This window comes from Mauremys mutica, unplaced genomic scaffold (assembly GCF_020497125.1).
Source record: "Mauremys mutica isolate MM-2020 ecotype Southern unplaced genomic scaffold, ASM2049712v1 Super-Scaffold_100199, whole genome shotgun sequence".
Taxonomy (NCBI): domain Eukaryota; kingdom Metazoa; phylum Chordata; order Testudines; family Geoemydidae; genus Mauremys; species Mauremys mutica.
In genome coordinates, this window is record NW_025423286.1 from 596,523 (window position 1) to 611,791 (window position 15,269).

The 15,269-nt window shown below is 54.0% G+C and overlaps 4 non-coding genes across 4 annotated transcripts; 3 read left to right on the top strand and 1 right to left on the bottom strand.

Moving 5' to 3' along the window:
• Positions 1 to 3,504: 3,504 nt before the first annotated feature.
• Positions 3,505 to 3,578, bottom strand: TRNAN-GUU. Its single transcript has one exon. It is a non-coding gene; the product is annotated as a tRNA-Asn (tRNA).
• Positions 3,579 to 5,092: 1,514 nt separating this feature from the next.
• Positions 5,093 to 5,174, top strand: TRNAS-UGA. The gene has a single exon. It is a non-coding gene; the product is annotated as a tRNA-Ser (tRNA).
• Positions 5,175 to 6,515: 1,341 nt separating this feature from the next.
• Positions 6,516 to 6,588, top strand: TRNAF-GAA. Its single transcript has one exon. It is a non-coding gene; the product is annotated as a tRNA-Phe (tRNA).
• Positions 6,589 to 11,355: 4,767 nt separating this feature from the next.
• TRNAL-GAG lies at positions 11,356 to 11,435 on the top strand. The gene is given in 2 exon segments: positions 11,356 to 11,393; positions 11,400 to 11,435. It is a non-coding gene; the product is annotated as a tRNA-Leu (tRNA).
• The last annotated feature ends 3,834 nt before the right edge of the window (positions 11,436 to 15,269 follow it).

The window sequence follows — 15,269 nt, forward strand, 5'->3', positions numbered from 1 at the left end:
ATTATCAGTAGGCTGTACTTGTTCTTAAACGTTAAGTTTCAAGGGAACTTGGCTAAGCTCGGTTTCCCTAAGTTTTTATTCTTTGTTTATTAGGTTTTGATTTTAAGTTTAACTTAGTCAAGTAAACCCTAAGTAACATTAGCTTTTTCTAAGCACTGCATCTTTCACTCAAGAACTGAGAAACCTGAACTGCAAGGCTGGTCCTGTGTCTCTTACCACCAGGTTATCAAGGAAGGGTGTGAGTATATTAACCAAAACTTTGTTGCATATAATGCCATATGCATCTTTTGAATAGCAGTAATGCAACTGTAACTTTATAACTCAATTAAATTAAATAAAATGTAAGCTAATACATTTTCATCATATTTTCCAAATTAATATTATTAGGGTATGGGAGCACTCTCCTACCAGGAAGTGGAAGTTAAATGTAAATCTGTGGCCTTTGCCAGCTGAGGACTGTCTGATAGTGAAACTCTCTATCCCACCCACCAGCTGCAGTTCTTGGCCTTGAAATGGGCCATCACTGAGAAATTTGGAGGCTACTTCTCTGGTGCTCAATTTCAAATATAGACAGAGAACAATCCACTGACTTATGTGTTAACAAGGGGCTAAGCTGGATGCTACAGGGCAGAGATGGGTGGCTACATTTGCTAGCCATAACTTCAGCATTCAATACCAATGAATTGGTATAACAGGGAGTGTGATTTATCAGGACCACCAATTCTTGGCTGGCGGGAGGATGTAAGCAGGGTCAGAATGAACTCTACCCTGCCATCTGTTGGTGATGTGTTGTAAACGCCTTTTGTTGCTGATGTACATGGTCACACCCACCCCGCATTGAATGATGGGGGTGCTTGTCCAAATGGTGATTTTGGCTGCTGTGGGATCCCCAAACTCTTTCTTATTAGGGCAAGAGTAATAAAGTGTAGTAATCCTGGAGAAAGGAATCAAGGACAGTAGAGCGATACGTAGCAGTTCTTGATTTTGGGACTCACCCGAACCTACATAAAACTTGTTATACAAGGGACATGGGCTCCAAATCAGAGTAAATTAAGAGAAATTGAAAATCATTATTTGTAATTAGTGCTATGAGATTCTTTTTAAATTTCTAAATGCAGATGTTATGATTCTTTTCTCTCCTTAGTTTAAAATAAAGTTATTTATGATCCTATTATACAAAATGTTCTATAAAACACCCATAAAATCACTGACACTTAGATATAAATTTTAGATATAATTAAAGTGGTACTATCTGCTCTCACTTAAAAGCTGAACCAGGCAGAACACTTTAGCTAGAAAAATTAGCAGAGCGAGATTGTTAGTCACAGGTCAGTGGGAGGGTTTATGCAAATACTGGACTCTTGGAGGGGAGCGGCAGCAGGGGCGCACGACTTCTGTGGCACATGCACCGCCTCTGCAACCAACGTTTGCTCCTTCACTCCATAACACCACACACAGAGCAGCCTTTTACCTCTCAGGACCAAAATACACCGTGAAAGAGATCTAACTGCATAAGCTTATGGCAAGCTCCTGGAGCGCTAACAACAGAATTAAGAGATTCAAAACAACCTCTTGTCTTTCCACACCAGGACCAGCACCAGCAAAACACCAACAAACATCTATTCCTACCACCCACCCCGTTTTGCCCTTTGGAACCCATGCCCCTTAATGGTGAGTACTTTCCAGGACAGGGTGACGCTCTCAGGCCTCAAATGCAAGGTACAGTTACTCTGTCCTTGATCCAAAATCAACAGGAAAATGCACTGGATTACTCCTGCCCCAATAAGAAAGAGACTGGGGATCCCGCAGCACCTAAAATGACCATTTGGACAAGCACTCCCATCATGCAATCCGGGGTGGGTGTAACCATGCAAATGACATCAGCCCCAAAAGGCCTTGACAACACATCACCAACAGCTGGCAGGGTAGACTTCCTACTGACCCTCCTTCAACTAGATTATGGCAAAGATTCCAAAACACCGAACGTTAAAACTCACCAAACGCGGGTCAATCCATCCTTATCGTCAAATCCGCTCATTATACTCCACACCTGAACGTAGCCCTCCTATGGACAACATACCCTCCTAACTCAGTGTCTGTACATTAACCTTTTGCCCCCAGTCGGGGCTATGGCAGATTATGTATTCCTTACGCCACCCGATCTTAAACCGAACTATGCACCCCTTGGGTAAGCTGTACGTTGTTCCCTGAGCACCAGAAACTTCTATGCCTAAACGCTGTACCATACACTTTTTTTTTTCTTTGAACGTCATCTTAATAAAATGTTGACTTTTGTTCGAGATCCCGGCTCCTGTTCCTTTGTAAGGCGTGTGCGTTTGCTCCGGGTTTTAGTCTGCTATTACAGCGGCGGGCGGGATTGAGCCAGACGCGCTTGCCTGCTGCAGCCACGGATCCAGGGCTGAACCTCATCCCCCACAAGCTGAAGGCTTAACTGAAAACAGTTTAAGAAGTGCTCCCGTCTGCGGCACTCAGCTACCCAGCTCCCAGTGGGGTCCAAACCCCAAACAGATCCCTTTTACCCTGCAGAAGCTGTAAAATCCTGTGACCAGGGCAGCTGCCTAGCAGCCTGGGCATCTGCCTGCCAGCGCGAGAGCACGTAAGGCACTAATCCGGAGAGTGGCGGCTGGGTGGCAGTGGGAGGGTGTGAAGAACCAGCAGAGTGGCACAGCAGGAGCATGCTGGGCCCAGAGGTCGATGGATCGAAACCATCCTCTGCTAGGCCTGCGCTTGTTTCTTTTCCCTCTGGGCCTTCAAGCGAGCCGGTGACCAGCAGAGCACCAAGAGCCTAGGCCATGAGGCAAGAGGTGGCTGAGGCGAAGCGGCGGCCTGCCAGGGAGCTCCCCGGCACCTCTGGCTGCCTGGGCTGAAGGCAAGAGGCAGGCCTGGGCGTGGCGAGGGCCTCCTGTCCCGGAATGAGGCTGCAGTGCTTCCTGGTCCCCTTTTCCCACCACCCTGGCAGGCGGCTGCTGCGGGAGAACACGAGGGAGGCTCTCGGGGCGCTAGGCAGCGCTGTGTGTGTGGCTGTCAGGGGAAAGAGCCGAGGCTCCCGACTCGACCTGCCATTGACTCGCGTGGCTCTGCGCGCCGTCAGCCGGGGCGGGCCAGGCTGCGGACGTGACTCAGGCTTGGGCCGCATGGCCGCGCTTTCCTGACGAGGCATGAGGCGGGCCAAGAGCTTTGCACAGCGTACAGGGAAGTGGGAGGGAGGCGTCTTTGAGCCGGCCTGTCTCCTCCGCTTCTCCCTTGCCGCTTGGGCGGAGGCGGGAAGGGAGCGAAATGTTCCCGGCTGAAAGTTTTTGTGCTCGGCCTTGAGGATTAAGCCTGAGCCTCTGGCACGGCTGCTGGGAGATGGGTTTCTGAATGGCATCCAGCCCGCTCTTTGGATCGCCAGCTGAAAGCACTGAGGCCAAGAGGCAGCAAAATGGGACCTTTGAGGCTCCCCGCAGGGCTCGGGGAAGCAAGGAAGTAGCACGGGCTTAGCACCGTCCCTGGGTGGGCTCGAACCACCAGCCTTTCGGTTAACAGCCGAACACGCTGACCCATTGCGCCACAGAGACATGGGTGGCTAAGGCTGTAGTGAGCACAAAAGCCGGGAATCAGCTCAGGGTACGGTATAGCACATGCATGCAGTGGTTAGCCAAGCAACAGCAAGGAACTGGACTGGGATGGAGTGAAAGTTCTGTGGAAAGGAAACGAAAAGAGCACTGGGGCTGCGGTACAGCGCTTGCATACACTTTGTTTGGCCTGTTTTGCTGGAAGAGTTAGCAGAGCGAGATTGTTAGTCACAGGTCAGTGGGTGGGTTTATGCAAATACTGGACTCTGGGACCGGAGCTGGGCTGGGGGAGAGGCCATAACTTTGGTAGCACATGCACCACCTCTGCAACCAATGTTTGCTATCTCAGTCCATAACACCACACAGAGAGCAGCCTTTTACCTCCCAGGGCCAAAACATACCGTGAAAGAGATCGCATAACATAAGCTTAGGGCGAGTGATTTCAGCACTGCATCACTAACAACAATTCTAAGAGATTTAAAAATGCCTCTGTCTGTACACACAAGGAACAGCACATACAAGAACAAAACATACAACCATTTCTATCTCTCACAAGGTTTTGGCATTTGGACCCCAGACCCCTTAATGGTGAGTACTTTTCAGGCAAGGGTTAAGCTTTCAGGCCTCAAATGCCAAGTACAGTTACTCTGTCCTTGATGCAAACTAAACAGGAAAATACACTGGATTACTCCTGCTTCCTTTCCCATGATGCTCTGCTCCCACACTTGCTCAAGCAGCTCCAGCCCTCCAATCTGGCCCCTTCTCCTGCCTTCCCGGCCCGGCGCACTCCCCCGGCCAGCCCGGGCTCTTCGGTACTGAGAGCCTGGCCGCCAGCCCCACGAGGGGCCCTTGCCAAAGTGCCGCCCAGTCCCCGCCGGGTCCTCTGCTGGGCCCAGCTCTCCCCGGCGGGCCGGTGGCTGTGTCAGGGGCTGCAGCCCAGCTCAGAAAAGGAGGGGGCCGGACAAAGCTGGAACCTGATTTCAAGAACACTTCAGTGATGCCTGAGAGTCGTAGCTGGGTCCAGTCCCAGGATTGATCAAACCTCAGATTTAAATCGGTTCAATTAAATGCTCTGCTGGTGCCCCTGACTCCCAGCCCGCAGCCCCTGCTATCCCAGCCCTGAGCTCCCAGTCAGCGCTCTGCCGGTGCCTCTCACTCCCAGACCACAGCTCTGGCTTGTCGCTGGGGTGCTGGGTAGTGCTGTGGCAGTGTGCTATACACAGCCAGTCAGGATCCTGCGGGAGTTTCCTTTCTCTGAGCAGGCTGTCTGCAGGGCAAGAAGCTTATGCAGCTTCACCCTTCCTGGGTCTGACCCTTGAGCATTCAGTATCCCTGTCCCACCAGCCACATCCTGCTGTGCGACTGCACATGGCTAAGCAAAGAGAACAAACCCCAAATCCCCCCGGTGCTTTGGGAGCCAGGTTTACGGTGGGAATCCTGTAGTTCAGATGACATCACACCTGGGCATTGGGATTATTTACCAGTTTATCTGGCATTGAGGCATCATTGTGCTTACAGCTGTGATGGCCAAGTGGTTAAGGTGTTGGAGTTGAAATCCAATAGGGTTCTCCTGCATGGGTTCAAATCCTGCTCACAGCAAGGCCTGTGTTTTAGCCAATCTCTCACCCGGGCAACACCTCTGTACAACCCCCTGAGACACTCTCAATTCTCTCCCCACCCCCAAGTAAATCCTGTTCTGCTCCTTTTATAGAGATCCCTGGGGCACCCCCTCACACTGTGTCCCTGAGGCAGGGGCGGCTCTAGGATTTGGGCTGCTCCAAGCATGGCGGCAACCTGCGGGGGGCGCTCTGGCGGTCGCGGGTCCTGTGGCTCCGGTGGACCTCCCGCAGACATGCATGTGGGAGGTCTAGCGGAGCCGCCTGCCGCCCTCCCGCGGGATGCCGTCCCAAGCACGCGCTTGGCGCGCTGGAGTCTGGAGCCGGCCCTGCCCTGAGGGGTCAGGCAAACTCTCAGCACCTGAAGCCTCTGCCATTCACCTGGTGCCCCATAGATCAGCCATAGCCCTGGTTCTGCTCCTCTCTCTAGAGTGTGAAAGGAGCTGAGTCAGCGACTCCATGGGAGCTACGGGGCTGCAGAACCAACAGAGAAAAAAAAGTTTTCAGCTTTTCAGTGGGCTGGGTGGGGAGGGGGAGGAGCAGGGAGAGGAAGAGGTGGGGGAGGGAGAGGAATGGGGTAGGAAGGTGCAGGGTGGGAAGAGATGGGACAGGGGTGGGGGCTTGGGGGAAGGGGTGGAGTGGGGGCAGGGCCTGGGGAGGAAAGGGGGGATTTGTCCTGGGCCCTGCACCCCTCTAGGGCCGGCCCTGAAGGGAAGCGCTGACTCTCACAGTGACAATACAACTGACCAGCCTTGCGGGGGAGGCTGAGGGAGATCCGCACTCACCAGGTCTCTTCTCTCCCCCAAGCTGAGCCAGACACTGCTCTCCCCTGGCTCTCACTCTAGCAGGTGGACGCCAAGGAGCCATTTCCCCACAGGAAGTGCATTGAGTGCCCCTGTGGTGCTGGGGGGCTGGTGCTGCTGCTGCCTGTGGGGCTGGCAGGGGGGCTGATGTCTGCACAGACTCTCAGCTGCCAGGCCGGAGGGGGCACTTGGGACCTTACCAGACTGGCTCAGTGAAGACGGGGGGTTGACAGAGCAATACAGACGCTCTCCAGAGCACGGAGCAGCAGCCGCCCATGCAGCCAGGCAATGAGCATTTCCCACAGCCTGGAGCCGAGGGGGAGGCGGCAGCTGCTGTTCCAGCTCCTCGGGGACAGGCCCTGTCAGCCAACAGCCACTTCTTACTCCCCACAGCTAAGGGCGCCGGGTTCCTCCGGTGGGGGTGTGGAGCAGCCGTTCGTTTTCCTGTCCTTTTTGTGTGCAACTGCTGACAAAAACATCCCAGACAGAGAAGCAACAGGCCAAAACAGTACCATGCAGCTGCCAAAGTAGCTCAGTTGGGAGAGCGTTAGACTGAAGAGCTAAAGGTCCCTGGTTCAATCCCAGGCTTTGGCAGGCCCTTTCATCCCTCTTTCTGCAGGGGTGGCTTGTTTTCTGGGAGCACGGCAGTTCCTGCACCCAAGGTGAGTCCCTGAGCTTGGGCTCTGCAGTAGGAAAACATAGAAGGGGCTTCTGCCCCTAGTTGACCCACCTGACCTTTAACAAGGAGAGAGGGGAGCTGTCTTTCCCAACATTGCAGGGAGAGAGCAAGGCAGGGTGCCAGAGGGCTGCTGGGCAGTGACAGGCAGGGATTGTGGATGGAAGCTCCTCTGTGCAGCTGAGCAAGGGCAGTACCAGGGAAGGGGCATCTGTAAAAGTGACCCAGCAACACCTCTCCTCCTCTGGGCACCTAGAGCAGAGGCGGCTGGTGCTGACAGCCCCAAGGGAAGGCTTAAAAGCCACAGAGCAACTGAGGGCAGGGCTAGAGGAGGGCAGGACCATGCCTGTGTGTGGCCTTCAGACAGGCACAAAAACACCCAGCCAGGCTGCTCCCTGCCGTGCCAAACACCCACTGAAAGTCACCAGCGTGCAGGGCGGCTGCTGATGCTCTGTGGCCAACATCACAAGATGGTAGGAAAGCAGGGCCAGCCCCCATGGTGGGGCCTCTGACTGGTCCCACTCAAGGTGCTCACTTTGGCAGTGGGGCAGGAGATTTTACCCCGAGGCTTTTCCTGAGCTGGCGAGAAGCAGAGAAACACCCAGGCTCCGAAGACACTAAGTAGCAAGTACCCTCCAGCACAGGGACAGGTGCACACGCTAGCCCGGGCAGCCGCCCATTTTCTTTGGCAAGTCAGGAAGGGCAAAGGCTAGACTGGAAGCCCCTGGGGCTCATGCCCCAGCCTTTGTGACGCCCACCCCCCAAACTCCTTCCCGGGGCTCTAGCTGAAGCCAGAGCATTGGCCTGAGTGGCCCATGAGCTATGGGTAACTGGTATTAGGACTCCATTGGTGACCAGGTGCTCCAGGTCTGCTTCAACTTTTGGCCTGATGGCATATGGCACAGTTCGGGCTTTCAGATATTTTGGTGGACTGTCAGGTTTAATGTTCAATGTCACAGTGATTCCCTTCATACTTCCCAAATCATCTCCAAAAACAGCAGCATGTTTCCTTAGTATAGGGGTTAGACTGGTTTCTTCTTTAGTCATCCAGTGCACTTCTGCCCAGTTCAGCTGAATCTTCCCAAGCCAAGACGTACCCATTAAGGCTGGGTAGTTACCTCTCACCACAAACAGTGGCAATTTAGCAGCCTGTCCATTGAGCTCCACCTTAACATCAATAGTGCCCAACATGGGCACAGCTTCTCCCGTATACGTCTTCAGAACAGTTTTTGTTGCCTTAAGCGGAAGATGCTGTAGCTTTTCTTTATACACAGTCTCGGAGACCAGCGAGACGGCTGCACCGGTGTCCAGTTCCATGCGTATAGGTTTGCCATCCAACAACGGGGCTACCCAGTATTCATGTGAGCCCATTGCCAAAGACAAAACATGCAGTGGCACTTCCTCTTGCGATGAGGTGTCACCTTGATCATCCTGGGACTGCTCTAGGGTATGCAGGGTTCCTCTTTTTCTCGGCCAGACCACAGGCCTCTTTTTCTTTTGTTTACAGGCACACTCAATGTGTCCCTTTTTGCCACAGTGTCAACACACCAGGTCCTTACACCAGCATTCTGATGCCTGGTGACCCGGCTTACCACAGCGGTAACATTCTTGACTCTGCACAGTTTTGTGGGTCGGTTCTTGTGACACTTTTTGCACCCTAGGGGATGCACCGATGTATTGCGCCTCCCTTGTAGCCAGTTCCATGGAGACAGCAATATCAACAGCCTTCTGTAATGTAAGCTGAGCCTCTGTCAGTAGGCGCTTCCGTATAGCTTCACTGTACAGGCCACACACTAACCTGTCACACAGGGCATCATTTAACATCTCTTTAAATTCACAGTGTTCTGCTAGCTTTTTTTAAATTGCTACAAATTGTACAACTGTTTCATCTTCCTTTTGGTCTCTTTTGTGGAACCTATATCTTTCAGCAATTACCAGTGGTTTTGGGGAAAAATGGGACCCCAGGATTTCCACAATGTCACTGTAAGATTTAGTCTCAGGCTTAACAGGGTGTAGTAAGCTGCGTAGCAGGGAGTAGGTTTTAGCCCCTTCCACACTTAAGAATATTGGCACCTTCTTCGCTTCTGTAATGTCATTTGCAATACCAAAAAGCTCAAAACGCTCAGTATACACATGCCACTGCTCTATATTCTCATCAAAAGGTTCCAGTGGCCTGGTCAGAGTAGCCATGATTTTTAGTTTCACTTTCACAGTCAGTGCAAACAAGCAGGTTTTTTGTTTGTTCTTTACCTTGACTTCTACTTCCTCTGTTACTGGAGCAGCACCGGGATCCCATCCATCATCGCCACTTGTTATATCCTTGGGGGCAGCCGGTTTAGGAAGAAATCACTTGAGGCCAGAGAGCAGACAGCTAACAAACTACCATTTTATTTACAGATATAGAGCTAACTCAGCTGGCCGAAACAGGCTGAGCTATCCCCTAATAATCTAACTCAGTTGCCATAGCAACAAAAACCATGACAACCAAATACACAACAAGGACCACAGTCTCTGGAGGAGGAGAGAGAGTCCTGTGAGAGGAAGCCACTGGTGGGAAGCAATAAGTGCAGAGTGGAAGCCAGCCAGCTGAGAGTCATAGGAGCTTAAAAAAAGGAAATGGCTACAGGTCCCATGGTGTAATGGGCAGCACTCAGGATTTTGAATCCTGGAATCTAAGTTCAAATCTCAGTGGGGCTTCCTGGAGATATGTTAGTTTGCTGCAAAGCCCTTGAGCTCAGTGTGCTGGGCTACCCTCTCTTAGAGGGAGTTTTTCCCCTCCTGCTGGGTGACTGATGGCCACGGGAGACAGGTCTTTGGTCGAGCTGCTTCAATGGGCTGGCGGCTATTGGTTGGGGTCCTAGAACTTAACAGTCCAGCTAGAGAGTCCTGTGGATTGATCATATGGTTGTTTCTCGCTGCTTCACCTGATGTCCATAACTTTGGTCCCTGCAGCTGCCACACTCTTCCTCTTGCCCACATGGCATTTAAAGGAAGGAGTGCCAGGGCCAGGCTTCATAGTCAGGGCTAGGCAGGAGGGCGGAAGAGTCCCAGGCTGGAGCCCAACACACCTCTCCTCCTCTGGGCACCTGGAGCAGAGGCGGCTGGTGCTGACAGCTCCAAGGGAAGGCTTAAAAGCCACAGAGCAACCGAGGTCAGGGCCAGAGGAGGGGAGAACCATGCCTATGCGTGGCCAGCAGACAGCCACAAAGACACCCGGCCAGCCTGCTCCCTGCTCTCTGCCATGCCGAACCCCCACTGAAGGCCACCCACAGACCAGCATTCGTTCTGCGGCCGGCCAGCATCACAAGGTGGTAGGAAAGCAGGGCCACCCCCCAGTGGGGCCTCTGACCGTTCCCACTCAAGGAGCTCCTTTTGGCGGTGGGGCAGGAGATATTTCCCCCAAGACGCTTTTTCCCAGCTGCTGAGAAGCACAGAAGTACCCGGTGTTTGCTCTTGCGGTGAAAGGGGTTAATACGTTTAGGCGGCCTGGCTAGCTCAGCTGGCAGCACCTCTGGCTCTTACTCTGAAGGTTTAAGTTACAATTCCCTGTTTGGGTGCTTGGGGCTCCTCTTCAACAATACAACACACAATCTGCTTAAGCCCCCACCCAGTAACCTGGGGAAACTAACCCTGGCCACTGGGTGCCTCTAAGAGGCGATACTTTCCCCACTCACACGCACTGAGTGTAGAAAAGAAACTTTAAGAAAAAGGAGGAAAATCACCTTCTATTAACTTGGGAAAACACCACAATCAGGATTCATAACACAACACTATGAGCAAAACACCCACCCACAGTGCGCTGGGCAGTGGCCTTTTGCCTCGGGCTCCTAAATCCAGACACCAGAAGCTCTGTGGATGTGCCCCTCCCTTCACTGCACCTCACCCACAGCTGCTGTCCTGGGTCAGTGAAAACCCAGAGTTCACTTCTCACCTCCTGGGGGGAAAGCCCCTTTCTCCCTCCACTGTCTGGCCACATTGCCGGCCACTTGCCGTTCCACCCTGTCACCGCCCTGCTGGCCACCCTCTCTCCTCTGGGACGTCTTGTGGTCCCACCAGGAGCGGAACAGGCTCCCTAAAAGGAGCGGCCACCAGAGCCCAAACAGTAGCCCCACCCCTGCCACTCAACGCCACGCCCCCACCCCTTCTCCCCAAGGACCCACTCCTATGCTGCCTCCTCCCCCCAGACCCCACTTCCCGCTCACTGATCTCCGTCCCCTCCCCACCCTCACCCGCCCTTACGGTCATTACAAAGTGGCAAGGCAGAGCCCTCCCATTTTGAAAAGTCCTGGGGTGATTTTCCCCCCTGTTCAAGCACCCCTGGGGCCCTGCACTTCACACAGCTCTCCCTGATTTCAGCTGTTAGTGAGGGAGCCTCACTGCTAGCGCAGACTGGGCAGTTTCTTGCATGAGAGACACTGTCCCAAAGCAGGACTAATGCTTAGAGCTGGTTATCAGTGATTTCAGCTCTGTTGGTCTGCAGCAAGACTCTCCATTGAGTCTTAACCAGCTCTGTTATTACACAGAGAAGAACAAAAGGGTGAAATGGTGCCTGGAAGCCTTAAGAAGGATCCACCCCACCAAGTACAACATTTGTCGCTACCTGCTCTCAGCTCCACTGAGAATGTTTTGGGGTCACTCCTTGCCTGTATCAACCTAGGGATTTTGGAAAATCACAATTAATGGGTGCTCCAGTGGCGCAATTGGTTAGCGCACAGTGCTGAGAGGAGCTATGCTGAGGTTGTGAGTTCAAGCCTCACCTGGTGCACTGGTTTTCATTAGCCAAACGGCTTCACCCCCTTATTTGGCCCTGTGGAAGGTAGAATTCTAGCCCTGGGGACACTGAGGCAGGGGAAGAGTCAAAAATGCCCCCTTCACCTATTACCTCCTCTCCAGAGCACAAGTCAGAACCTGCAATCCTTTCTGCCCCCCTCCCTCCTGCAGCCCCTGTGCCACGATCCCTCAAGCAGAGCCTGGAGTCCTGCCCATCCTTGACCCCTGAGCCTGGAGGGAGAGGAGCAAGGAGCCATTGTTAGAGGCTTTCCCTTCCCCCACCCACTTCCCTGGCTCTTGTCACACAGACAGCAAGCAGCAAAAGACCAGAAGTCGGAAGCGCAGACAAAGGGATGTTTACTGGGGTTAGTTTCCCAGCAAGCAGATTCCGAAGCCCTTCACACCAGTCAGGCTTATCTCTATACACCCACAGAGTCTGTTCCCCAGTGTCCCCCTTCCCAGCTCTGACACCGCAGAGCGTTTACCCCACATCCCTACAGACAATTCTTTCCTGGGTGCTGGCTGCTGAGTCCTGCCCACATGCTCAGGGTTTAGCTGATCGCCATATTGGGGCCGGGAAGGAATTTTCCTCCAGGGCAGGTTGGCAGAGACCCTGGGGGGTTTTCACCTTCCTCTGCAGCGTGGGGCACGGGTCACTTGCTGGAGGATTCTCTGCAGCTTGAAGTCTTTAAACAACAAGTTGAGGACTTCAATAGCTCAGACATAGGCCAGGGGTTTGTTACAGGAGTGGGTGGGTGAGAGTCTGTGGCCTGCGTTGTGCAGGAGGTCGGACTGGACGATCATAATGGTCCCTTCTGACCTTAAAGTCGATGAGTCTCTGAGCTCTGACACTGCAGAGTGTTTACCCCATGTCCCCCTTCCCAGCTCTGACACCGCAGAGTCTTGCCTGTGTCCCTGTTCCCCGTTCCCTATTCCCATCCCCCCCATTAGCATGATTCCAATTTCCCCGCCCACTTCCTGTCTGACCCCAGTTTACACAGTAATATTGTCAGCTAGACCTTAACCAATCATTGTAACTAACCAATTCTAACCTATTGTAACAGAATTCTCTAACCAATTACATCCCACTCCCCTAATTAACTTACACCCAGCAAAATTAACTCGGCAGCAGCCAGAAACAATTAGAGAACCAGACAGATTGACAATAGAAAAGTGGGGGCCAGAAAGATAAACCCTACAGAAATGAGGGTTTCACAACCACAACCATTGAGAAGGGATTTCGTGCCAGACTGGATGCTCCCTTAAGATCTGTTTCGTTATCTGGTGATGGGCACTATCGGGACAGGATCGTCTTCCTAACAGCCCAGCCCCACCTTAGTTCAGTGTGACGGGTTTGGGAGGTGAGGATGGGACCGTTCGCTTCCCAGCTTATGGCTGCCCCTGCTGCTTAGCCAAAGGCCTTCGCCTACGAACAAGGCTCAGACTCTCCGAGGGAGAGAAGGCCCAGACACAGGCAGACTGGGATTTTGGGTCTTTGTTTTATACCCCTGTCACTAGCTAAGTGATAAAAATACACCTAAGTTCTTAAAGTCTAGGCCTGTACAGGCAGCCTGAATATCTCTAGTCTAACAGCCATCGGTCCCTGTGGGAAAATGATCTATTCAGGGTTGTCCCTAGACATTTTGGTGCCCTACACGGCTCCCCCGTCCCCCAGCCCAAGCTGGCAGAGCGGAGCAGGCTGGGGCCAGGTCACTCCACTTCCCGCCGCCCGGTAATTGCAGGGCAGGCCTGATCCCACACTCATGGGGCGGCGGAAAGTGGAGTGATCCGGCCCCAGCCTGCTGCACTCTGATCCCAGCCTTGGAACTTGGGGTTGGGGGGGAAATGCCCCCCAGCACTCACCAGTGGCGCGGCTGGGAGCTGGTGGAGCAGAGCAGGCTGGGGCCAGGTCGTTCCACTTCCCACCGCCCGGTGAGTGCAGGGGGCGCCTGATCCCTCCTGCAGTCCACCGGGATGTAGCTCAGGGGAAGGGACAGAGTGGGGGGGGGGATGGGGTGGAGCAGGGGTGGGAAAAGGGTGGTGGGGGCAGACCAGGGGTGGGGGGCTGTGGGGAAAAGGCGGAGCAGGGGCAGGGGCAGCTTTCCTGGCCGGCTCAGCCAGCCGGGGGATGGAGTTCGCCGCTGGAGCAGTACACAGCTGCGTAGGGCACCAGGAAATTTGGGGCAATTTGGTGCCTCCACGTCCCTTAACCAGGCAGTGTCTCTGTAGTGTGGGCTGTCTTCATAGGTCCTTTCTCAATCTTTCTCACCCTCTTGCCTTGAGTCTCCTGTGTCTCTGCTTTCTAAGCACAGACTAACTCTGGCTGTTCAGAGGAGGGGAGGACCATGCCTATGCGTGGCCAGCAGACAGCGACAAAGACCCCTAGCCAGCCTGCTCCCTGCCATGCCAAACACCCACTGAAGGCCACCCACAGACCAGCATGCAGGGCGGCTGCTGATGCTCTGTGGCCAACATCAGAAGACGGTAGGAAAGCAGGGCCAGCCCCCGTGGTGGGGCCTCTTACCGTTCCCACTCCAGGTGTTCACTTTTGCAGTGGGGCAGGAGATTTTACCCCAAGAGGCTTTTCCCCAGCTGGCGAGAAGCAGAGAAACACCCAGGCTCCCAAGGCGCTATGTAGCAACCCCCCTCCAGCACAGGGACAGGCGCACACTTGGAAGAGGGAAACTGCTCCACACGCTAGCCCGGGCAGCCGCCCATTTTCTTTGGCAAGTCAGGAAGGGCAAAGGCGAGACTGGAAGCACCTGGGGCTCATGCCCCAGCCTTTGTGACACCCAACCCCCAACTCCTTTCCTGGGGCTCTAGCTGAAGCCAGACCATTAGCCTGAGCGGCCAAGAAGAGGTTCCAGCCCTGAAGGGAGCAGGACGTTCAGCCCAAAGGTAAAACTGCACAAGCACAACCACGAAGGGACTCGCACCCTCAATTGCCTGATCCGAAGTCAGATGCCTTATCCATTAGGCCACATGGTCACACAAGAAAAATCTCTCCAAGTACTTCTTTAAAGAAGACGAGCACTGTGTTTCTCAGACTCAGGTCATCTACTGAGGGGGGTTGAGACTCTCTGGGCACAAGAAGTCGAGATCCCAGCGACACGTGAGACTTAATTGTCTGGAGCCAGGTGCAGGGCTTTGGCAGGGAGGCTCAGGCATGGGGGACTGGGGTGCAGTGGATGGACCAGCTGTCTAGGTACAGAGATTTAGCTGCACTGAGGCACAGGAGGGAGGAGGAATCCTGCTGATGGTCAGTGGCTGTGCAGAAAAAAGGGTGTTGATTCCCCCATCCTAAATGGGCTGGTTGGCTTGACCCTTCTCCCCTCTGCAGAGCGTGGTGGGGACTGCAGCTCACCCCTTGTGGGGCAGGAGGGAACAGGTGCAGGGCGCTGGGCTCCAATGTACTCGGAAGGCAGCTCCAGTGCGGTGGGGCAGGGCAGGGCAGGGCCTGTGGTTTACGTTCTGCGTTGCCTGGTGCTGGGCCATTGCACAATCCCCAGCCACGCCGCACAGCGCACCTCGAGAGGTGGTTGGGGGCCAAGCAGATGATCCAGCACGAGGGGGGAGAGGATGTGTGGTTGGGGGGAGGAAAGGCCTTGGGCTGCACTGGGGGAGCGCAGAGCAGGGTGACACCCCAGAAACCTGCAACAAAGGGATGGACAGGTGGGCTGGGTGGATAGAAGAGGCAGCGAGCCTAAAAGGGGAGTGGGGTCTAGTGGTCAGAGCAGGGAGGGGGCTGGGCGCCAGGGACCTCTGGGTTCTATCCCTGGCTCTGGGAGCAGAGGTGGGTCTAGAGGTCATAGCAGGGGGACTGGAAGCC